The 24,282-nt window shown below is 42.5% G+C and overlaps 1 long non-coding RNA gene across 1 annotated transcript in view; it reads right to left on the bottom strand.

Moving 5' to 3' along the window:
- Positions 1-24,282, bottom strand: part of LOC134391348 (uncharacterized) — a 114,555-nt gene that overhangs the window by 9,844 nt on the left and 80,429 nt on the right. Inside the window, exon 2 of the long non-coding RNA XR_010024939.1 lies at positions 419-528. This is a non-coding gene — a long non-coding RNA (uncharacterized LOC134391348). The remainder of the gene's footprint in view (positions 1-418; positions 529-24,282) is intronic.

Here is a 24,282-nt window from a genome sequence, read left to right on the forward strand (position 1 = left end):
TTTCTTGGCCTTAGTCTTCTTATCTGTAAAGCAGAAGATTAGGTAAGATAGTCTGAGATACTGTCCTGCTGTAACTTTATACCTGAGACTGCCTTAGTTGAGGTTGAGAATGACTTAGAGCATAGAATAGGGCTGCAGAGTCCTGGTAATGAGTCGCCTGTGTGGAGTAAAGGGGTCATGACACGGTCAACGTGCCTGGAGCTTTATGATTGCTGTATTGGGTGATGGTCAAATCAAACAGTATTTCTTCTGCTTCTTGGCCAGTCTGGCTTCTTACTCCCTCTTCCAGGTCCTAGATGTCACTTGGCATATACTCCACTGTGTCCCCACTGGTTCCCTTTCCAGTTTTTTTGAGAAGCATGGTTGCACTAAAGGCTGGCATGCTTACCGTTTTTCCTTCATCCTTGAGTACACTCACCTGGATTGTCCCTCCAGATGGAAGCAAGAGCCGTGGAACTGGGCATTGCACCCTCAGGACCTGTCCTGATGTTCCCCAGAGGCCTGGGCAGCCATTCTCCATCTGGTGATCTAGAATTAAAGCCCAAGGACAGAAGAGAAGATCTGAGATAAAATAACAGCTGGAATAGTGATTCTGGGCCCTCTGTCTCTCCATGACCTTACCTCCCACACCAGCCTTGCCTTGCAGAGGGTAGCAAATGCAGTCAGTCAGAGACTGGAGCTTTCTGTTTCCTGCTCACCCTCAGTTCTATCCTTTGCAGCAAGCCTGACTTTGTGATGACCTCTGCAATTCTGCCGTGCCCCAGGTTTGCAATGACACGCTCCATTCCTCCAGAAGTTTTCATTCCTGTGGCGCTAAGGCTCGGGGACTTCAGAAGGCTAGGCTGTTCTGTAACTAACATAAATGTGTAATCTGCCTAAGCCTTGACTAATGCATTCTTTGCATTATTAAACACAGATTAAATATATATGGATATTTAAATGTAATGTGTTATTTTCCTAAATCTAGCTTTACTCGCTGTTCCTTTGACTTACTACTTTTCATTGCTCATAATTGTCTCAGGGATCATGAATTACAGGCAGGAAGGAGCTGGAGCTCCCTCAGCACCAAAGGCTTTGCCATCCCATTACATTTGCCCAAGAGATGCAGCAGTGGTTCTCCCGCCCAGAAAATTACTGCTGGGTTCTTTACACGGGAATGTATTTTTTCCCCTTCCTAGACAGTATAAACACTTGCTAGTGATTCAAAGGCTAAGACAGCCAGAGCCTGGCAGACTTGTGGGTTTGTTCCTGTTCTGCAGGGAAGCTTGTGTCTTGGACAAGTCAATGAATAACAAATTCGGACAGACTCTGTGCCTTCACACTGGTGGTACGTTTACCCCTCTTCCTCAGCTGTATAGACAGTCAGTTATTTGTCCTCTATGGGTGCTTGGAGAGCCCCAGTGAATCCTGATTGATTTTCTATTTTAATCATCTAGTTTAGTTGCAAGGTTCCTGCTCAATACCTCAGCCTAATGGCAGAGAAACTGAAACCATCCACCAAAGGGGTATGCTTGAAGCAGAGGCCATTTAACTTATTCAACTCTTGCTCCATTCCTGTCTAAATCACTCCATTCCACTTCTCCAAGGGGCAGGGAGGGGGACTGGTCTTGATTATCTCCAGAGTTTTTGCAGACTCTCATGGTTCTTTCTGCTTTTGAGGAACCAGAACGGGCAATACAGCCAGATACTGCTCTCTACTTAGCTGTGCATTTGTTTTCCCGGCTGCCAATAACATATGCTCCTCTTTGAATCTTGGTTAAAGATATTCCATTGGATTCCAATCATTCAATTGATCAGGAGATTCTGCCTGTGTATCCGGCGTTTATCTGTATCAGTGTATTAGACTGTAAGCCAGTGGTGTTCTGGAGTCATCTCATACTACCTAGCAAGAGCTGACCATGTGCTTTCTTCCCTTCTCCTCGCTCAGTGATTTCCTGATGGTGTCTTAAAAGTCAACAAGTGTGGGAATACTTACATCATGGAAACAGGCAAAATGTAGAAAGCACAGCTTTTCTTCACTTGGAGAACTGGTTGTTAAAGTTTACCAGCATGCCACTGCTGTAAGTTCCCCAAGGGCACTGATCAATTCCTATAGCTCTTTTTATGTATTACTAAGCACATATTGGGGTTTACTGAAAGCTTTTAAGATGAGCACAGGAGACATGTCAAGTCCCAGATTGACTGTAAATAAGTTATAACTTCCATTAAGTGCCACAGTCCTCCAAACTTGCCCCCTTTCTACAGTAGAATATTACTGGTGTTTTTTTTCTTCACTGGGGAGACATGCTTAATCCCATCATCATTCAAGCCTTCCTGAGTGGATTTTCCCTCCACACCACTGCATCAGTCACATCTCCCTGAATTAGGAATCAAGGGGGTTGTTTAAGGAAGGACACTTGTTTTCTATCTTCTCCTGGACAGAGGATAATTACTGATAATCTCCCAACAGAAGAGTTTCTAGAGCAAAGTGACCTAAGACTTGTATGGGAGGGATGAAAATAGCTGATGTTGGGATTTTTGGTGAGGAAGAGTGGTACTTGGCTGGACTGACTGTAACAGGCATCACACTTGTCAGCTGGACTCAGGAAAACCTCAACGAAGAAAAGGAAAAGACCGTGTCTGGTGGTCACGAATGTACAACTTTCACTGTATCTGTCGTACAATCAGCAGCATGTGGAATCTCACATTTCCTGGGCCTCCTGACTTGGAAGTTCTTTGTCATAGTTTAATCTTGGTTGTCCTCCCTAAATGCCTAGACTTAAACCTAAAACATGGTAGGCATTCAATGATTATTTCTTGAATTAGTGAATAGTTGTATTTGACATCCACAGTTCTCAGGGTTTGGAAAATAAATGCAGCCTGTGGTTAGAGAGCACGGAGGGTGTCGAGGGGATGTGTCCTTTCCCTGAACCCTGCTTTACTCCTTATGCTTTAGTCAGAGTGGTAACAAGGACCCTCAAAGGAAAGGAGGTAACTTTCAAGATGTGAGGATACAAACACAAGAGAAAGGTTAAGGTGGGAGGGACAATGGACCTTTGTGCACTGCCAGTTCTAACTCTGTGCCTTTTAGCAAAAATGTCTGCAGCTCAGGTAAGCAGGGAGTTAAGGTCTGAGGAGGATGGAATTTTCCCTGTGGTTGTGCAGACTTGTTTTAACCACAGGAATGAGCACAAGATTCAACTTGCTCCCTCAGCTATTGTCTGGAACTCCTTTCCCTCCAGCCGCCGGCAGCTGAGGTTTTAATGTGACATTTTTCTAAGTATTATGGTTGCTCTCTGGCCTTCCCTTTATAGTTTTTTTGCTTTCCTCCTCCCAGACTCTCACCTCTCTAGCCTTCAAATGCTTTCCAACAAGCGAGCTCTCTCTGTCTGCTAGGCAGGAGAAGACATGTGGGTTTGGTTTTCTTATTTTTTTTTTTTTAAAATGTGTGTCTCTTCTTCCTGAACCCTCATCTTGCAACTCCTCTCTGAAACCACAACGCGCCACCTCACCTCTTCCCAAATCCCAAAGCTGGTGCAGAGATGCTTGTAGGATGGTTAGCTAAATGCATCTGCTGTTCAAGCCATCCTAGCAAGTGTCTTCAACATTCTCATCACTGCAGCAAAAGGAGAGGCACATTTCCCCTCAATTAATTATTGTTGCCAGGCCCCAAGCATTAAGTACCTGCTAAGCCTTACTTAGAGGTCTTATTCTATGGATTTTACTTGAGATTTTCTAGTCTCTGAGTGACTCCCTTTAATGCCCCTACCCAATCCCAGCCCATCTTCATCCATTCATCATTAATATCAGGGAGCTGGGAAAAAGTGAACCCAAAACTGATTGATAGATTGGGGGCAGGAGGAGATGGATTATTTCACAGATCCTCTTCCTCGATTGCCTTGATATTCTCACTGCATCTTTTTCACCTTTTTGCCTGTTTTTTGAGTTCTCCCTGTGTCTGAGGATGACAAATGGCAACAGAAAAGTCAGCATGCCTTGGAACTTCAAGCCAGCCAAAAGCTCGGTGCTCACTTCTCCCTGCCAATATTGCAATGGAAAAGCCTCTCTGCAATTTTTAAAATTTTGTTTTAAAGAAGCATTAGAGAGATTGAAACAGATTTCTTTCCAAAGCACTCCCCTTTGATGAGTGCGAAAAAGGTTAAACAAAAAGCCAAACTTTGGTTTCAAATATAAGACACCTTTATTCTAATTATAATCATAATGATCCAATGTGTTTGGGATTTAATTATTTGGAATTAGAATAAAAAAAGACATCCTGTAATTATTATTGAACTTATCTTGAGGCATAAATCTAATAATTATACACTTTTATATTTCATTCAGTGAGTAATTAAAATAGAAAAAAAATGCTGTGGATTCCTTTCCACCTCTGTAAGGAGAGTTCTAAAATTATAAATGGATTTCAGTGAAAATATCTAGAAATTATTGTGTATAAAATATAATTGTTAACAAAATTAAAATTCATTGTCTTCTCCTCTGGTGATCAGGGTGTTTGAATGGGTGAGAAATGACAGAGTTAGGAGTTGGATCTGAATGAAAAATTTTTCCTCCAAGGAAGTCAGCTCCCTGAGTTTTAGCTTCATTTTTATCATTAGCAGAGAAAGGGAAGCAGGTCCTGTGCAATTTTTATGAGAACTGAATTCTGTTCTCTGATCAGTTTTGGCAAAAAATAGCAGTCCATATGCTTTCCCCTCTTGGAAGTGGATCATAGGCATGAGGTTTGGCAGGAGCAGATACTGTAACATCCAAGCAGAAGGTCTTGGGAGACAGCGTGCTTAAAGGAATATAGTCTGTTCATGGGACTAGGCCCCAAATGTGAGCAAGCCAGACTCATCATCTCTGGACGGGGAAGCGGAGGAGCTGGCTGGTGTGGGAAAATGTCTGTTTATGTGGCATATTCTCTTGGAGCTGTGATGTAAGCTCATTCCCTCACTCACCCTCCCTGGGAACAGAAATTGGGGCATTGGCATTGTTAGGAGGGCAGATAAGAAAGAAAAGGAATGAAGGCTCAGACGAGCTCATCGATCAGTGGCATGGCTGATCTAACTGGGTCTGAATGGGTCAAGGTTGTGTCTCCCCAAGCATCTAAACCCCTTTGACATTCCATGGCCAGGAAGTCTGTAAAATGCTTTTTCCCTGGGGAGGGGCAATGTATTAGATAAAGAAAACCACATATGAATGCTGCCTGAGAACTTGGACTTACAGAGAGAAATTTAGAATCCATGCAGGGAGCTGCCAGGGGAGGTGGAAGAGTGCCCCAAACAACAATAACCGTAACAAGAATAGTAATAATAATAGCAGCTAGGCACTTTACCCACACCTTCCTCATGTAACCTTTATATGGATCCTGTAAGGCAAGTGTTATCTCCCTTCCAAAGAAGAGGTAACTAAGACTGGAGAGGTTAAGCGATTGCTCGGAAGGCACACTTGCTGTCAATGCAGAGGCCAGATTTTCTATCAACCACTGCAGTGTGCAGCAGGGTTCTCAAATAGGGTGCTCCCAGGATCACCCAGACAGCTTCAGAAAGTAAAGATTTTGCATCTTACCCAAATACCTGGCGGACTAGTTAAAGGAAGTGCAACAAAGAAGTTAGAGTTTGATTTTGGGAGCCAGACAACCTGGATTTGTTTACTGCTTGTTAAACCTTGACAAATCATTAAACCTCCTCGAATCTTAATTCCTCGTGTATAAAATGGGTATAATGGGTACCTGCATCACATGGTTATGGGAAAGAGATAATATATAGAAAGTGCTTAGTACAGTGCCAGGCACCCAGTACACACTCAATGAATTCAAGCTATTGATAATTGTTTCATATAAGAACCGTGTTAGACCTTGAAGAATAATGGTACTTTAAATAAATGAAGGGAACCTCAGAGAATACTGCAGGTGAAGGAAAAATGTCACATGCAGATGTGATACTGCTTTATCCTGGTCTTGTTTCCTGTTCCTGCTCCTTAAATTGTCGACATTACTTAAGGTTCTGTTATTGATTCTCTTTTATTTCTACCCTTTGGGCATCTCATCCATTCACATAATTTCCATTATTTCATTAACGTGAATAAACCCCAAAGTTTTATCTTGGGTGCCATTTTCCTAACCTCCATTCCCCTGCTCCTAATTCCTTCTGGATGGGTCCTCGTCCTGGGATCCCCATCCCAGCATGTCAAAAAGTGGTTCTCCACAGTTTTCTGTTTGCTTCAATGGCCCCACCATACTCCAAGTCACCAAGAATAAGTCCTCTTTGACTTCTCCATCCCCTTTCTCACGTCCAATCAAGAAACAATTTGGGTCCATTTTATTGGCTCCAGAATTAAGGCTGTTCTTTTCAATATGGATGATTGCATTGCTTTCTTAACTGCATACCCTCTAAATTGCATACAATCACCAAGTTGATCTTTCTAAAGATAATTCTAATAATATCAGTTCATGCTCAGAGAACTTTGATTTCTGAGGCTTTAAAATTAAAAAAATATTCTATTTTGTTAACAGCTCTGCTGGAGTTTGCTATTTTCTTTTCTCTGGACACAGCCTGATTTTCCCTTTTCTTTGAGTGGCTTAATGCTCCATCTTCCACCAACTTTTCCTGACCATTCCAGGTTGACAAGACCTCTTCTTTCTCTGCATTGCTGAAGCATTAGGTGTCTCTTTTATGATAGTGATATTGTCTTATGTGTTATGGTTTTAACCAATTAATACAAGCATGAGGAAGCTAGAGACCTCTTACTCATCCCACGAGTTATGTCGGTTAATCTGCCAAACAACATCCTTATGTAGGTTAGTTTATTTTCGTTTTTTAGATGAAGAAGCTGAGGCTCAGAACTATTAAGTCAGTATTCCAAAGGTTCCAAATGTACAAAAGGATTAGGTGGAAGAATCAGTTTAAACCCAAGTTCACTTGGTTCCAAAGCCACTATAAAATACTGGTGGGTAAATGGGGTTAAGGGAGGAAGAGGAAGAAGAGATAGGAAGGTTGAATTGATGCTGAGAAAGGCTTTAAGTTAGAGGCAGATGTTGAGTTGGACCTTGATAATTACGCTCTCATGGCATGCTGGGCAGGGGACAGCAAAACAAGGCGTGTAGGGAGGCCCTCGATGACACCTGCTGAGCAAATGGACTGAAAAGCAGGTGTGCACCACTTTCCTACTTCCCTTAGCAATGAGTCTTTATCTCTAGTAGATTCTCCACTCTCACATTTGCATATCTAGGGAGGGAGGAGGCTGTTCAGCCTGGAGTTCCTCTATTCAATGGAAAGTTCTGGAACTCAGATTTTCAGAAAAGTAGAAGTACTTTTATCTCTAAACCTTTAGGATTTCAGAGTGCAGGGAAACCTGTCTGATAAGCAGAGTACCCTCCACACCAGCTTGGCTTTCCCGCTTCTGCCTGGCACCAGCCCCGACTCAGCAGGAAACCTTTGCTGAGTGAGCCCACAGCTACCCCTCCAGGTGAGGAAGGAATGCAGAAATGTGTACCCCTGAGCAGTGGGCAGTAGGCCATGGGCCTTTTGCAATAACTTCTTCAAGTCCTACTTTTCTAAGCCCTTCACTTCCTGATTCCCTTTGGCTTTAGCCTAGAGCAGTGCAGCCAGAGCCAAGAACTCCATGGGCCTGAACCCCATCTCATAGAATCTCTGCCCACACCTCAGTGATCCAAAGAGCAGGGGAAATAAACAACATGGAAAATTAAACTTCTCCACCACAAAAAGCAGGAGCTGCATCATATTTATCTCAACTGAATAGAAAGAAGATGAAGGTTCTCTCTCTCTGAAGACTTCTTACTCCATTTAAAAAATACAATGAATTAGGACCTCATTCATAACGCCAATTAAAGACACGGCTGCCCGGGCTTTGGACACAACTACACAATATGCTTGTTACAGAAAGCCTGATGTCAACCCCACAGGAAGTTGCCTCTTTATGTTTCAAGTGCTGCCTTAACTGAGTCCTTTTAGCAAGTGGCACTAACACACATTTTAGGTAAAACAATCAAGGTGGATTAATAACCCTACCAGAGAATATTTATATAATATTAGGATTGATGAGGCTTGTGATACCATGATACCACGGTTCTTAGCACGAAAGGTAAGGCAGACTCTATAAATAAAAAGATCGATAGATTTAACAACAAAACAATTGAAACCCCTGTGTAAGAAAAACTCAATAAATAAAATTTTAAAAATTTAAAAAGCACCAAACAAAATTATTTGCAGCAAACAACATAGTGTTAACATTCAGATTTATTAAAACATGTTAAGAAAAATATAAGCACTTTAACAGAAAGAAAGGATATAAAGTGTAAGTAACAAAAGAGTTGTAAGTGGAGAATAAATATATGAAAAATGCTCAACGATACTGGTTATCAACGAAATATAAATTAAAATAATAATGGGATTTCAATTCAGTCTATCAGTTGGTAAGGAACTGAACATCTGATGATCCCAGCCAGGGTTCTGATCACACGGGGTAACAGTCTCTGGCTCAGCGGCCGAGGCTGTGAACTGGTACAAACTTCCTGTAGGGCACAGTGGCCGAATGAATTTAAAGCCCTAAAAGCAGCCACAGCCATTGGCCCAGCAATTACATTTCCGGGAACTCACTCTCAGAAAATATCAGACAAATATACAAATATGCATGAATAAGGATGTTGACAATATTTATGTGTACAGGAAACTGGAAACAACCTACGTGTTTGGAAATTATAATACAATATCATAGCAGAACATCATTGTACACTGATTAAAATGCTCATATATAGAGTTATATGTTGACGTGGGAGGATCGTGATATTCTGTTGGAAAGTGAGAAAGGTGTGTTAGAGAATATTTAGTTAGGTTTTCTCTTTTCAAGATCAGAGTAGAAATATTTTGAAAGTGTTTTCTTTTAATGTGCTAATTTTAACTTTCTCGATGTTTTCTAATTTTCCTATAATTTTTAAAATTTGTGCTAAAAAACCCCAACAGAAACATAACATGTGGTAGGCAGAATAGTGGCCCCTTCCCCAAAATGTCCACATCCTAATTCCTGAAACCCGTGAATACGTGAGGTTACATGGCAAAATGGACTTTGTAGCTGTGGTTAAGGTAAGGATCCTGAGATGACAAGATGATCTTGGATTGCCTGGGTGGTCTTAATGTAATCACTATTGTCCTTCTAAGAGGGAGGCAGGAAGGTCAGAGTCATAGAGATCGGAAGATTGTATGCTGCTGATTTTGAAGATGAAAAAAGAGGCCACCAGCCTAGAAATCCAGGGAGCTTCTAGAATCTGGAAAAAACAAGGAAACAAATTCTCCCCTAGAGTCTCTAGAAGGCCACACAGCCCTGCCGACACCTTGATTTCAGCCCAGTGAGACTTCTGATGTAAGAACTATAAGAGCATAAATTTATATTGTTTGAAGCCACTAAGTTTGTGGTAATTTGTTACAACAGCAGGAACAAACTAATATAACACATTTCTCAGACCCATGAAACAACTGCCCGCAGTTGGGCACTGCTGTGTGGAGGGGTGGTGGAAGAGGGTGTGGAAGAGCTTTTGGTTGAGGGATAATCCTTCGTGGGTCACAGTAAGTTAAAGCTGGGGAAAGTGCATAATCATCAGCAGATTGAGATATCCTCCATAAGAAGAATCGCTACTCCTTAAACTTGGCTTCAAGAATATTTTTAGTTGATTAATTGTTTCCTTTCTCTTTAAGCTCTGGGATGTCAGAGATCCACGTTTGCTTTGTCGGTCCCTGTATCCCTAGCACTTAGCACCAAGCGCAGCAGCTGGTCAGCCTGCCATCGTTTGATTTTGAATGAATGGATGAAATACATGAATGGAATTCCAAAAGCTACTGTCTACTCTCTGAAGCACACCTTCCATAGGAAGTGGGAAGTCAGCACCGATTTTCTTCTCTTCTTCTTATGTAGATGCTGTAGAGTTTAAAGAAAGTACGGTCTTTCCTTCACACTGGGATGGTTTTTTTCCCCTAGATTTCAGAAGCCTAGGACTGAGGTTTTAGCATTTGGACACCCACCCACCCACATTTAAAACCACAAATAACCAGGGCACCGAAGGGGTAGTTTAATACTTAGTGTGTGGAGGTATATACATAGGTCTCTGTAAGATCCTGGTTTTAAACATTTTAGGAAGGCCATTAGATGGCCTCTACAAAGAAGAGTTCCAGAATTTCAGTACAGGACTGAGCCCTGGCAAAAAAGTGGTTGCCTACTGTCTTCCAGGCTCAATTGTCCCTTGAGTCCTTAGACTAACTTCTTTCACAAAAGTCTGGAACCCTTGGTGGCATCTGGAGGGAATGCAGTGGGGCTGGATGTCTGTGCTGTCTGTCCATAGAATGTTGTCTGTTCCCTACGGAGTCCTCCAGGTCTGTGTAAGGCACCCACTGGTGTCTTCAGTAGAGAGTTGTCAAATGCCTACTCCCAAATACAGCATCACTCACTCATCTTGGTTTAAATCTTGAAGGGATAGTAGAAGGAAGAACTTCCCTGCAGGTGTTCACCACTTATGGGAGGCAGGCTGCCTCAGAAAGTTGCAGCCTCCTTGCTCAAGAAGTAAGTACTGAGGCAGAGTCGGAAAGAGCCTTGTAAAGAATTCTCTAGCTCTGGATGAAGCTAGATTCTATTCCCAAAGGCTCTGCCAACTCTGTGATCCCGTAATCCTTGTGTATAGGCTGGGTCACATAGGCTTCTACTAAAATGTGGTCACAAAATTAGTTAATGGTGGACCAGTGCGGTTGAAGATATAATTAAAGAGCTTCAAGAATAGATAATGGAAGGGGGGAAAAGAGAGACTAGTTGGCAGAATAAAACCTCCTGTGTCCTAAATCTACAGAAATCCACAGAGGTGCAGAATTGCAAAATCACTCCGTAAGTAACAAGGTGGCCCAAGAGATTTGCTTCTGTTCTTCTAGAGAGCAGGAGGATAGATTAAATGCTCTCTGTAGCTTCTTCCACCATGAATTTGCCACTTCCTTCCCTGGTCCAATTTGTCCTCACTTACCCAAAGCTGGTTATTTCTGCATCTTCTGGTTTTCCCTCTGTGCTCCCATACCAGGGTGTTGGCTGACCCTGTTAACCAGAGGCACAGTCCGGGTGGGAGGAGCAGGGGATTCCTATTTGCATGTTGTGTCTGTGCTCCAGGAGCTGTGCGAGGGTCTTTAGCATTTTTATCTCATGTCATTGAAAGTCATTCGCCATTACCCTCTTCTCTTCATCCACAGGAGGGATTCAGGGAATGAAGGGCATGAAACTGGGTGTTGGCTGCTGGCCTGTTAGCAGCTACAGCTGATTGCTGTGGGAGGGCGGGGGCCTTTTCTTAGGAATTGCACTAGACAATACACTTGACCAGGAGTTTTTTGTTTTTATTATATTAAAATGAAATCTTGGTACTAAGGTGTAGTAGATTCTGGCCTGTGACTTTTCTAGATATATTCAGCAGATTGAGGCTGCTACTTTACGTGGAAGTAACTAAAGGACCAATCCTTATAGTGTACTGATCGTCAGAGGTGACCAGATCCAATTATTCCTCGTGTTTTCTTTTTTTCCATGCATTCCTCTGCTTTCATGCCTACCCACAGAAGCGGGAACTAAAGGCATCAAGCTCAGGATCTAGGAGATTTTCAAACACTTCAGACTTAGGGAAATGTTAAAGAGCCTCCTTCCCATGCAAAACCCCACACTGGATCCATAATTCAAAAAGAAAACTGCAAAATCGAAATTAATAAATGTTTAACTAAATGTCTATAAAACATAACATGTTAACCAGTTCAAAAGCAGCTCAACTCAACACTTAAGTTTCATTAAATTTATTTGGTGTGGGATGTAGGTGCATGTTAACATCTTTGAAGGGATTTTGAATGACACCTCTGAAATAAGCTTGCCTGAGGCCTGGGGAAGCTTTGCAGCGTTCTTCTCTGCAGCTTCGGGAAGGCTCCAGCCCCTACTTTGGCTTCCATGTGCATCAGGCCTTCAGCAGCTTCTCCTGGGCCTGCGTTCTGAACACTGGGTGGCAGCACAGAACTTCCTAAGCTTCTCCAGAGGCTGAATACAAACCTGGGCAATTCCACCTTAAGAAGGGCCATGCACAGAACCATGCAAAAAGTGCAGTAATTCTTGGACGTGGCTAATCTCTATAATTCACCCGATTGCAGATACAAGTGACAGCTGCAATAGGGGTGATGTTCTCTCATTCGCTGTGTCACTGGGATGCTATTTCAAATCTTCCTGAGATTAGAAAAAGGATTACAATTGCCCCAAGGGCCTTGCTGTGTAATTTTTATCAGCCTTGATCTGTGAGTTCCCCCAGGCAGTGCTTGTGCCTGTGTGTGTGTTTGTGTGTGTGTGAACAGCCCATGTTGGGATGTAAGGATCTTGTGGACCACATGGCCCGTGTTTCTTACCACTGGGATTTTATTTCCAGATTTGTCCCTAACTCCAAGACTCTCACCTTCTCACTTTTGTTCATTCCCTCGGACTCAGTGACTCAACACCAGCTTCATGGCTGCACAATCTGTGCAGCTGTGCACAGCCTGGGGCTCAGAAGTTCCCTCTCTGTAGTTCAATGCTTTGCTATCACTGTCTTGAAATTCTGAATCGTTTTTCAGAATAAAGAGGTCTTGCACTTGCACTTTGTACTGGGCTCCTTATGTTACATAACCAGTCTCGCTCTGGGGAAATATGGTCAGAGGTAGATTTCTAAGACTTTGTTCTTTCTCAGCCTCATTTCAGGATCTGGCTTGGCTTAGAATTGAGAAGGCAAAAAGGATGGGCTTTTGGTCAAATGTACTTGGGTGCTGGTTGGGAGCCTGCCACTAATTCCTATGTGACCAGCAGCACATTTGTTAACCTCTGCAAGGCCCCCTCAATCATTAGAAGAGCACAGTTGTTCTTACCTCATTGGGCATGGTGAGCATTAAGGGCGAGGACACCTGCAGAACGGCCTGGCACACTGCAGGTATTTAATAAGCATTGTGTGCCTTTGTCGACTGCATCACTCCTGGAAATCAGCATCAATTCCTCCACATCCTCTTCCTTGTCAAGAGTAGCAAGCCCTAGCTGGAGTTAAAACTTGGTTTTATTTACAATGGAGCAGGTTTGGGGAAAATGTTCTGTCTCCAGCCTAGCTCCCCATGAGTTAAAAGCAGTTTCTTATTCTGTTCAGGTCTCTGTTCCAAGGAAGAGATGCATGGCCAAATTGTGGTTATGATTTCCACTCCATGGGGAAAGCTGGCTATACAGAGCCACCTACTGTTTGGGAAACCCCTAAAGAGAGCTTCTGATTGAAATGCCATCTTCAAGGAATTTCCCTGTACTAATTAGCTTAAAACGTTGCACTTTTTAATGGCTTTTTTCTCCAGGGATCTGTGGACACTTGGCAAACAACCGTCAATCACACTGTACTACTTTGACGTCAGGTGACAACAATGTGTGTTGACACATTCATCTCCCTGCCTAGATGGAGTTGGAAGGCCCTGGGTCTTAGGCCTGCCCCTGCGCAGGACTCTTTTGTTTGGTCTTGAACAACTTTTCTGGACCTCAGCTACTTCATATGTAAATTGAGGTTAATAAGTTCTATTTGGAAATTATTCCTATGAATAAATCCTATAAAGATGAAATAGCCCCTGAATGAAAACACTCTTTAAAGACTAGAAATCATTTCATAATGCAAACGACTGCAATATTACATTTTAGTAGTTAAATTCAACTTTAAAATCCAGTGCTCTACTGAACAATATGCTTTTGTAGGCATTGAAATTTCCTCTTGTTAAGACTGGAGTCAGATGTCCAAGAGGCAAATGGAAAATTCCTTCACACACTGAGATGTTAATTGGCTTTATAATAATGTTCTACGAACAGTCCATTTTCTCATCACTGACAAAATGTTGAGGAGATACCAGAAGTTCAGTAAATTCTCACTGGGACTTTTCAGAACTTTCTTAAGTCAGAGTGACTCTATGTCAGAGTGATTTTTCCTCCTCTGAATTATTCTAAGTTTCAATATCTATCACGTTTATGGGGCATTGAGGTCAGGCGGACTTGGGTTGCAACTTGTGACTTGAAATGTCACCCTGTCTTCTCATCTGGACAGTAAGGTCCTTGAGGGAAGGGATGGGGTAAAAAGACATTTGCCACCACCTACTGAGTGCCGTGCTTTGCATCAATCAATAGGCCCTCCATAGTGACTGCCAGTGGTGAAGAGGATGGCTGAGTTGGTCTGCCACTTCCAACCTTGCAGGCTCTACAAATTACTGAAGTAGTGCCTCTGAGTGGTCTGAGTTAAAGTTTCCCATCCGAAAACATCTTTTCTATACCAGGCTGATGTTAATTTAGCCTTTAGTCTGCAGGGTTCCTTAATCAATGTAGTCATTCCTGGCGATTTAGTCTTAGGAAAGATGTTTGTGACTTGTGTGGGAAAGTTTATCAAAACTATACCCAACCAAAATCTTTCAAAAAAGCCAAAGTACAATTATCCTACTAAAAACCAGGTCTTTCAATGCAAGTATTGAGAGCATAAGTGTGTAAGTTATAAGTAGCTGAAACTTCTCACTATTAAAACTAATTACAGATAAGATCTCAGACTGCTTTGTTTTTAAATTCATTATGCTAAGTATATCTATATGAATTTCGATTTCTATATTCTTGTATTTTTGTATGTTTCTCAACTTTTCTGAGCCTATCACTCCCCACCAACATGCACAGTCCTTTCTATAGACATCATACAAGAAATGAAACTGACATTGTATATTACTGATCATTAAAGATTGATACTATCTCTCATTTAATGAAAGGAGATAGCTATTTACAATATTGATTAAGAGATGAATTTAGTGTGCATCTTGTAAGTTACAGGAAGAATAGGCAATAGACCTCCAGCCCTCTGTTGCTGATTAATCAATTTGTTATAATAATTAAGGCCATGGTCTTTTTTTTATTTTTATTTTTTAAGTGGGTATCTCAAAGGGAGGGCCTGGAATCTCATGGCATTAAATAGCCTCTCAGGCAAAAGGCCAGTTCCTTCTAGCCCCAAATTATGAAGTCTCCATTATTACAACCCTCTCACTCCTAGTCCCAATTGTCTCCTTCCCTGGCAGGAGGAGGCTAACCTTGACCTGCTCCACAACTCTCAAACTCTGCTAGAGGTGGAGCGATGTCATTGAAACCTTTTGCTGGTGAGGGGTAGGGACGGGATCTTTATTTTAGGATGAGGTTTTTCCTGAAGACTATGAAGCTAATGATCCCTAGAAACAGCTTGATTTACTCTCAAGCTTTGAATAATCTACTTGTGGTGGCAAAAGGAGGCACAGTCAGTCACCAAGTCCATTGCTCTGTCTCTGGCTGTATTATAGATAAAAAGTTCCAGAAAGGTGGAATAATAACAATCCCCATGCTTGACAGCACTTTAGTGTTTACCAAGCATTTTACATACATCATTTCATTTACTGCTTTCCCCAAATACTTCAAATTAGTTATTACTATCTCCATTTTACAAAGCAAATTGAAGGTCAGAGAGGTTGTCACATGCTGGAAGCTATGCTGTTGGTAAGTGTCAGAGCCTGGGCTTGGACCTTATCAAATGTTCTTTCTACAACATTACTGCACCAATTTATCTGGGAGGTTTAGGTTTTCTCCCAGGCAAGAAATTTCTGCCACTTCCTTTTAAGTCCAAGGGCCCTCCAAGATGTCTACTTCTGCACCTAAACCTCCCTGCTCCTGTACTTAAACCTACAGGATTAGTTCTCTTCCGATGTAATGCAAATGGGTTTCCATTCTTTAAATAATAATCTTAGGCCAACCTAAAGTTTATAACAGCTGTTCCCCTAATCCTATCTTCTCAAGGCTGAATACTTCAAGCTTCTTTAGCAATTTTTTCCCCACTGGCTTTGGAGTCAACCAGTTTTCTCATTGGACAAGTCATTGAACTGACATAGGTTTTTCTCACCTGCAATAAGGGATGATGTCACATATCTCACAGGATTGTTGTGAGGAGTAAATCAGAAAATCCATGTGAAGAGCGCTTAAGGAATGCACAACAAATCAGTGTACTTAAAAATATTTTTCCCTTTCCTACCTTTCCTTTACCTTCCTCTCCGTCTTATTTGTTGTCCTTGCAGATCCCCCAAGAGAGGGCATACTCCCCCCTTATGGGCATAAATTGGTAGCCTGGCACTTTTCCAGCAAAGGAGCTCTACTTTCGATAAACTTCCCCAAACAAATCATGGAGAGAATCTTAGAAATACTTGAGGGGCTCATCAAAGGTTAGCAGTCTCTCTGCTGACTTGATGCCTTTTATTCTCATATAATCCATGTGCACCAATTATAGGCCTAAAAGATAGCCACGAGGCACCACCTAACAGTATTTGATTTATTAGTTTTATTAAACACAGATGCCTTTAATGTGGGGTTGTTTGTAGTCTATGCTGGATGTCTAGCTACTTTATCGCATCTATTGGCCAATGTATGAATTATGTTCAAAGGACATGGCTTTTGCTTTTTATCACACTTTCTCTCCAACTACCAAGGAAGAGGTCACTTGGGAAACACATCCTTTCATGGCAAGAAAGTAGCCTCGTAGATCAAATGTCTGTTTGTTCTGGAATGGCAAAGCAGCCAGGCCAGGCCTGGAGGAGGGGCCAGATTCACTCAGAAATCCTCATCAATCACTCACCAAATGGGACCCATGGGTGAAGGCTTTGTTGGGAGATGAGTCTAGGGAACAGTTAGTGGAGGGAGGGAGGGAGTGCTGTAGGAGGTGTGGGTTTCAAATCCTGTATTTGCAACATATTAGTTTTGTGACTTTAGAGCAAATTACTGAACCTCTGAGCCTCAGATACCTTATCTCTAAAATGGGGTTAATACTAGATTTCTCCTAGCATACCTGTAAGCACCGAGGAAATAGTCAATGAGTATGAATTCCCTTCCCTTTCCCTTGGCTAATTACAGCCGCAGCTCTGGTCATTAACCTTGAGGGCTGGTGTTGGTGAAGGGGACCATGATGGGAAGGTCAGGAGTCTTTGTTTTGTTGCAGTTTGATGTTTGTATTGTGCCCAGCCCTTAAAAAAATAAAAAATAAAAAGGCTTTTCTACAACTTGTATTAATATTCAACACTTATTTCATTCTTCCATCTTTTCCTATTAAGTTGTATAAAAGCAATGCCCTGTTTTTATCCATTTCTGACTTTCCAACGACACCTGGCACACAGGGCAGTTGGTCAGAAAACATTTTTGAGATAAAGTCAAAGGGACTCTTTTTTGCTCCTCTGTGATCATTTTGGTTTCTATCTGGCCCAGAAGACACAGGAGGAAGGTTCCAAGGATATTCACTGCTGCAATAGCTTTGGAGTTTCAGGCAACGGCCTGGTATTCTGATAAAAACACTGAATGGTGAATTGAGACCAAGGATCCTGGCCTCAAGTTAGTGAGCTTGAGTTCCAGCTCTACATGAACACGGGAAAATTACTTAACCTCTCTGAGCCTTAGTTTTCTCATCTGTAAAATGGGGGTGATAGTAATAATGTCTACCTTACAGGGTTGTGATGCAGATTAAATGAGTGACTACATTTAAGATCTTAGAATCGTGCCTGGTCATAGTGAATGCTGTCTGTGTTCCTTGCTGTTACTCCTCCTCCTACTACTATTACTGACTAGTTGTGTGATGAGTAGGACTAGTTGGGCAGGGCTAAACTCTTCTAGCTATCATATACTGTGACTTTGATGAGTTCAGAGGGAGTAAGAAGCAAGAAAAACTTGTGCACGAGTGGTCTGAATCTGAGTCTCTCTTCTTGGGTGATGGATTCTGAACCAGTGTGTGAGTTCGTAATGGTGACATCACTGAGGATTTAAATCTGGCATGGCATCACTTGCCCCGGAAGTTGCTTTTCCTTTGGGTTGGATGCTGAAGTTACTAGATTAAGTCCTATGATACTCTTAGCAGAGGGCTCTTCTGGCTTACAGAAATCTAAATTCATAAATACTGGGAAAAAAGTTCCAACCCTCTAAAACTGGCAATAAACTTCAAAGATGACAATCAAGGTGGGAATTCCTATTCCACGAATGTTCCAGAAAGTTGAAGATCTTGAGTCCAAGGCTTAAAATTTTGGTTAGAATTCTTCAGGTTATGTTATCCCAAACAGCCTTCTACCTTGAAAGAGGATGAAGCCAAAATAGAAGTGTGGGCTTAGCTCTCATTTCTGGCCTTTAGCACATTATGTCATCAAATACCTGATACTTTGGTAAATATGATGCTATGGGATTGAGTGGTGGGGGCAGGTGGGGTTCACACAGCTTCTTGCTTCCAGCAGCAACTGTCTTCAGGATGGATGTACCTTCAAAGGAATAGCAGAACTTGACACCTGCCATGGAGTTGTGGAATGCGGCCCCAGGAGAAACACACAAAAGAAAGTGGCATTTATAACTTTTGTGGGGTGGGGCATGGGTGGGGGTAAGAGTACAGTAATGTATTGCTGACAAAGGAATGTTTTTCTTCCATCAAAAGTAGAATTAATTGTCTCTATAATATGTGGTATATCCAGATTTGAAGAGCAGCATTTTGTTGGAGTTTTTGTGCTTGGTACATCCACTCCAGATGCCAGAATTATTTAAAATATTAAAATAAATATTTTTCTTTAAAATGAATACATACTATTGTAGAACAGCAATGCATGGAAACATAAAAAAAAATTAAAATTTTTTATCATCTGACTACCGAAGATAAGCAATTAGTATTTCATTAGAATTTTATATATTTCCTATAATTTTTAAACTTGGTTCAAAATGGCACCGAAACATTTTAATTCTCACATTTAAATTGAACAATTAAGCATAAGCATTTCCATGTTATTAGAAGTGTTCATAAAATGATTTTGGTGGCATTATAGTATTCTATTTGTTTCTGTACTTGAATTTGCTAAACCGTAATAATCCTGGCAAACACTTCATGTCATTTTCTGTGTGCCAGCTACTGTTCTAAGTGTTTTAGATACATTAACTTATCTAATTTCCAAAACAACATTATAAGGCTTGTGCCACACTTTACAGAGTAACTGCCAGAAGTCACTCAGCTGCAGAGTGATCAGGCCAAGATTTGAACCAAGGCAGTTAGTACTCGAGGGGCCATTCCTAACTCCTCCACCAACCAGCCACTCTACTTCTGTAGGCCCTCAGATATGGCTATTTTTTATCAGCACCACACTCTCCCGAGTGAGCCACAGGCCGGCCCCTATATGGCTATTTTTTAAAAAAACTGAAAGTGCTATGAAGGAGGTATCCTCTCTTCCTTACATGCGAGACCTTGGGACACTGAACTCAGGCTGGCTCTTGGGGCTGAGGCTGGCTGCAGGGCTGGTGGGGCTGCCCAGCTGGTGGGCAGTGTTTATGTGAGTGACAGAATTCCAGGGGCAAACCCCAGCACGAAAGCCACACCGTGGGTGGCAGAGTCAGAATTAGAACTCTTTCTCTGATTCTTTCCTAGTCTTCCCCCCGCCCCGCACTATTTTGTGTGAAAGACACACACACACACACACACACACACATCTTTCTAGTGAAGAAAGACAATGGAATCTTTTGAAAGATCAATGTCTAGAATGAGCCTTTGTGAGCAGAAACTATGACTTATTAATTACAGCATATTATTTTCTCCCTATTTCCATGTTTATGAACTGGCTTAGAAAGTATTAGGTGTTTTTTGAGCTTTTTGAGTATTGGGAAGAGACTTTTCCCCCTTCTCTTTGCACTGAAGCGTGGGAGTAGAATGACTTACCTAACTGGATGAAAGGTGGGGTGCAGAGAGAAGGGGTGGCTCGATCCCCTCTAGGCCTTTACAATACCAAGGCGTACCTTCCCTCAGCCCCTGCTCCTCTGCAAGAAGCTCTGGATACCCTTCTGTCTCTTGAGCTCTTGGGCCCTCCGGCTTGGTAAGGTGTGAGGCAGCTGGCTTGTACCCCGTCTGCTTTATATGAGCCCTAAGGACTAGGTATGATAGAAAGCTGTAAGAAACCTGATTTTGACCACAGGTCTAAGATTCTCCAGTCCATAGGCAGTGGTGTATGATTAAAAGTCCTTTAAAAACTGAACCTTGATCTTCGTGCATTCGTGTGAGAGTCCCAGCTTCCCTCTGCCCCCGTACCCCCAAACACTGAAGAAAATCTGCTCTTGGCATGCCCAGCTTCTCTCCATCTCTCATTCTCCCTGAAGAATTCTACCTTGAGAGATAAATTACTGAATCTCTCTGGGGTCCAATTCTTGGACTTCTGTGATGTGGAATTTTGGCAAGGAGTGGTGAGAGACGGAGTAAGAGCAAGGATGGGGAAGTTGCATATAAAAGGGCTGAGATTTACTCCTGAATGGAATGAATGAATAGAGGTGGAAGAACGGAGGAAGAGGGAGGAAAGCCAGGAGCTCCCACTGGGGAAAGGATTCAGATCAGCTAGGGTGTGTGAGAGAGACCGAGAATCAAAGGAACGGGAGAGACAATTTTAAGAAGTTTTTACTGGGGGCTATGAATTGGGTTTCTTTGACATTTTTATTGAAAGAAACCTGGAAAATAATAAAATTCTCTGATAGGTTAGATTTCTTTGAATGTGACTCTATTTGTAGAGTGGGCCATGACCTGGCCTCAGTTGTAAAAGGGTTACATAGGTCTTCCCAAACATTAAATATGACTCAATAGATGTGATCAAATGGAAATAGACAAAATGCCCCTAAATATTCTAATCTCTGGGATGAGTAGGCACCTCTGGGTGTCTGTGTGTTTAAGGGCTGGGGGAAGTCCCGTGCTGAACCTCTGCTGTTTTCTGTTAATACTACGCACCTGGACATCCTCACTGTCTTCCTGGTGTCTACTTGTTTGAGATACCAAGATATGCGGGGACAAAACATGTCCTAGAGAAAGAAGATTGAGGGGTACGAGCTCAGTCAAGGACAATGCCCCAATGAGAAGGGAAGGGGAAATTCTGATATCTATCCTTCAGAACCCAGACCCTACAATAACCCCAAACCCTTAGATGAGGGGCTGCAATAAAAGAAGGGGAACAACAAAACAATCTGCTTCACCGGCTGTCACCAGCACGAGGCAACATCTGGGAATGCCAGAGCCCTGCAGCCAGCTCTGGCAGAAGAGGTGACAGGAGATCTGAGGCCTCTCCCCAGGTACCTGCACTTCGTGTCAGGCATCTGTGGTCTCACAGCTACCGTGGAGGAGCTGAGAGCATCAGCAGACACCACCTGGAGTTTGAGATGTTTCTGATACTTGGGGGTCCAGGCACAGAAACTCTGTTTTGTGACTGCTATAGCACAAGCTGATGGAGTCTGGACAACACGGCTTACTTTTATTTTTGCTCTCCTTTTCCACACAAGTAAGAGAAACCTGACATTATCTCACCGGGTACCAGGTAGGAACTTTCAAATAGGGGTCAGCTGCATAGCAAAAAGTTTTGAACAAGTTTGGCAGGAACCCTAGCCAGTAGTTACATCTGCGTTCCTGACATCGGGTCTGTAATATTTGGATTCCAGGCATCAGCAGATGGACCATTTGCCACGTGTCTGCTTTTCCTGGCTCCTGTTTCCCAACAGGCCTTACTAACTTGGATCAAGCAATTAATGGATCTGACTCCTGTGCACTCGGTCCTTTAAGCAGACAGGTATCCCTACATGTGCGGTATTTCGGTTATCATTGTAAGGACGTGGGAGAGTAGAGTAATGTGGTCTTTCTTCTCTAGCCAAGTGTGGTACCTCTCTGCCCACTAAAGCAGGCATGGCTTTGCACTGGAGAAATTGGCACTGATTCTTCAAAAGACTCTCAATGCTATGTGGGCACTTAGTGCATTCTGTGGCAGTTTCTGGAGCCAGAAAATAAACCAAAAATCCATGCCCTTACCTTTAGGAGTTGGATGTCAGGGTCGGAATTGGGGGAAGAGGGGACATTGGCTGTTAGGATGACTTCATTGTAGGAGGTGAATTTTGTTCCAAAGAGTTAGTGGCATGGTTTAGAGGAGAAACAAAGATACCCATGCACAAGTTAAATCTCTGCAAGAACTTCCAGAGCAGACAGCCCTGACAGCAGGCTCCATGGCTCTCTTTGGTTACCTCACGGTGGTGTTAGGTCTTAGATTGTTGAGGCCAAACCTGGTTTTGAAAGGCCGTCCTCCTGTCAGACCATGTGCACAACCAATACGTCCTCATTTGGGTTGGGTGATTATGGAGACCATGATCTTGTGGCCCTAGAGAAGTACCCAGTTGGCCCATGCTACTATTTCCATAAGAAGGAACAACACAAAGTTGAATGGAAGTGCAAACCTAGCAGGCTTTGTGGGCTGTCCACATTACTGCTGACAGTGACCGTCCAGGGGCAACACAGTTTAGGAAAAAGGCTCAGCTCTCTCCAGAGTATGCCAAAGGCAGTTGCTGGAAATCGGTTTCTTTGTACTGTGGTCTTGGGATTCCATTTCTTCCCAGAGACTCAGATCAGAAACAAGGCAATAAACTTCATCCCCAACTCATTGCCCACAGAATAGTTTCAAGATGAATTCGCTTTTAAACCAGGAAAATCAGAACATAGGATAAAGAGGGATTGTGAGAGAGAACTGATTAGCTTAGACTACCTGAAATGTCTGATGAAGAGTTTCAGATTCTAAGATGGTGGAGAGTTGATGCTTCGCTTAGGTTTGGGGGAAATGTAGCCTTCTAGGTTTCTGGGGGAAAAAAAATTCTCAGAATCTCACAAGCAGACTTTATATCAACATTTGGAGTTGTGAGAATGAGTCAGGCAAACATGGACCAAACGTTCCTAGAAAAGCAGAGGGACTGAAAATGGAACTGCAAAGTGTTTGGCAGTTTGGAATTTTGGAATATTATTAGCACCCTCCCACCCCAAATTGACTATTCCTAATTCACTATGTTCGGCTGGTATTTATTTGCCTCTGAGACAAGTGATTCTGAAGCCTATTATGAGAAATATTTCCCTTGAAATGCTTCTTTTCTTTCTTTTTCTTTTCTTTTCTTTTTAAAAAATCCTTGAACGGTAAGTTAGAGAGTTTAGTCCATTTGGAGAGTGATTGTGGTTTTAAATCTTTTCAGACACCTGCCCCCAGATCAAAGCTCTCAAGAAAGGGGCCACTGCTGTAATGGATGAAAAACCTCACTTCCTGACTTCAGCACAGGGCCCCAAGAAGCGCAGGAATCAGGAAATTCAAGAGAGGCTGCTTTTTAAAATCAGATATCCATTCCTAGCCTTGCTGCTCAGATGGGCGGGTTATTGATTTTTTCCCCCTGCCAGAAAATGACTTGTAATCTGAGAACCCGAGGAAACTGTATTTACTTTAACATGTGCACCTAATGCAATTTTGAGTCACTGAGCCTGATGGGCTTATTGTCTCTTTTGTTCTGAGAAGGCGAGAGTCTGGGCAACCTAACGTTGGTGGACGTGATCAAGCCACTCCATTAGCTGGATAGATCATACAGTGACCGCCTGATATGAAGTCCCTGGAGTAGGAGGGAAACTCTGAGACGGTCTGCGAGGGAAGATGTCTGGTTGTGCTGGGAACAGACTCAGAACGGAATCTGAGAGTTGGGCACACCAGCTTCAGGGGCAAAACATGCCATGCATAGCCTGCTCCTAGACTTCCTGCCTCCACCTCTGCAACCGAGCTGTTGACTCAATTAGGCCACCTAGTGGTCTGACGCGGCCATCACCGCGGGCTTTCCCCAGCTGTGGAGCTGGGCGGGGGTGGGGGGGGGATGTAGCAATTTATCTGGGTTTCCTGTTTCCCACCCTCATTTCCACTTTCTGCGTTTTTCCTTTAGGAAACTGAGACCACCGTCTCTACCCCTTCTCAGCTCCTTTGCTCTCTCCACCTGTTTTCTTGGACCTGTATCGATTTCCCTTTTGCATTTGGAAATCACACATTATTGCTATCTACACATTGTCACCGAAACCAATTTGTGCAAACTAACAGGCTTATCAGCGCGGCTGAAATGAGATTAAAACTGCTTCCAATGCAACAGATAAAAACCAGATGAATGAAGCCAGCTAATAAGACATTAAAGATAATGACAGGAATGATGAACTAGCGTGATATATTGAGCAGTTATGAAGGAGTTGGATACCCGGGATCAGGAAACTAATAAAAAGAATCTACCTTTAATTCCCTTTAGTCAGTGAGATATAATCACATCAACATTATGATTTTTTTTTTTTTTTTAGTTATTATTTATCTGTGAGAGCAATATCACACCTTTCCTCCAAATTGCTCAAAGCTTATTAGCAAGAAGAAAGAGAGAGATTGCTTTGGGGGC

Source organism: Cynocephalus volans, chromosome 11 (genome assembly GCF_027409185.1).
Source record: "Cynocephalus volans isolate mCynVol1 chromosome 11, mCynVol1.pri, whole genome shotgun sequence".
In the NCBI taxonomy this organism is placed as follows: Eukaryota; Metazoa; Chordata; class Mammalia; order Dermoptera; family Cynocephalidae; genus Cynocephalus; species Cynocephalus volans.